The sequence below is a fragment of the Aplysia californica genome, unplaced genomic scaffold, assembly GCF_000002075.1.
Source record: "Aplysia californica isolate F4 #8 unplaced genomic scaffold, AplCal3.0 scaffold00057, whole genome shotgun sequence".
Classification (NCBI taxonomy): domain Eukaryota; kingdom Metazoa; phylum Mollusca; class Gastropoda; order Aplysiida; family Aplysiidae; genus Aplysia; species Aplysia californica.
Genome location: NW_004797327.1, coordinates 1646247 through 1647572, shown reverse-complemented (window position 1 = coordinate 1647572; position 1326 = coordinate 1646247).

The following is a 1326-nucleotide window of genomic DNA, read 5'->3' as shown; positions in this document are numbered from 1 at the left end:
AAAATAATAAAAAAAAAATTCTACTACTTATATAGAGCAAATTTCTCGATCAACAGCAATCTCAATGCGTTTTACAATCTATATTATTTTATTACAAGAACCAAGCATGAATGGCTGGTGCATCTACATGTATAAATAAATTATTAACGGTTTTCTACACCCCCTGATCTTAGGGTAGGTACGGTCGAGCATCTAGTCATCTCAGATAAGGACGGAAATTCTCTTTTATGTCTCATGTGGGCGTTTTACATGTTATAGATTCCTTGATGGTTCAAAAATTGAATAGAGAAGGGCCATTTGGGCAAAATTCTAAATTAATTCATACCCAAAACTGAGGCCACTCTAGTCAGTATATCTCCCAGGAGAACTGTCGAAAACGGCACATGCTTGCCTGTTGAGCCATGGATGATTCTACGTACTGTTTTATGGGGGGGGGGGGGGAGGTTGGTAAGTGATTTTTTACGGCGCTCGCACCTACTTAAAGTAACAATATGAGCGCGGGAGACACATTAAACATTTTCAATTTGGTAGGAATAAATTTTGAATTTTGCTCGGGTGGCAGCCAAAACCTACTCTTGTCGATTTTAGGACTATTTTAGGATATTTAACGAGAAAGCTAGGTATTATATTAGATCGTACCTACCCTAATACCATGGGTGTGGCTAAGAAACAGTAGTAAAAAGGAGCCAAGGAGTAGCTGTAGAAAGGCTGCAGAAAGAGACAGGAGCCTAGGGGAGGGGGCAAAGGGGAGGGGGAGACGGCAGAAAGTGGAGACAAAAGCAGAATGACTAAACATGGTTAGAGAGCAGGAAAGGAGGTGAAAGAAGAACATTTTACGGAAATAAAAAAAATTTCCGTCGCTGTCAAGTTTGAACCCTGGACATGTTGAATGAAAGACCAACACCGTACCTATAGATAGCGTTTGCTGCAGTTAACTTCCACCCTGGGTTGTGAAAACGACATAGAAACGGCCGATCACCAGAGCTGATTAGATGTAGACCTAGCAGTTTCGTGGTACATATACCCGTACATGTATTGCATTGTCTCTGAGGTGGATGAGGGTTCGGTGGGCGAGGAGGGCAGCAAGACTGCGATAACGACGTCAGGTTATCAATAAATGACGTAAGAGCTTCTTCAAGGATGGTAGTGACCGTGCAGTATGGTTATGAGAATGATGTTCAGGAAAATTCCTCGTAATAAATCACATGTATACAAACTGTGGAATGTGTATGAGATTGTGTGACTGATGATGAAGCTGAAGGGGATGATGATAATGATGATGATGATGATGATGATGATGATGATGATGATGATGATGATGATGAT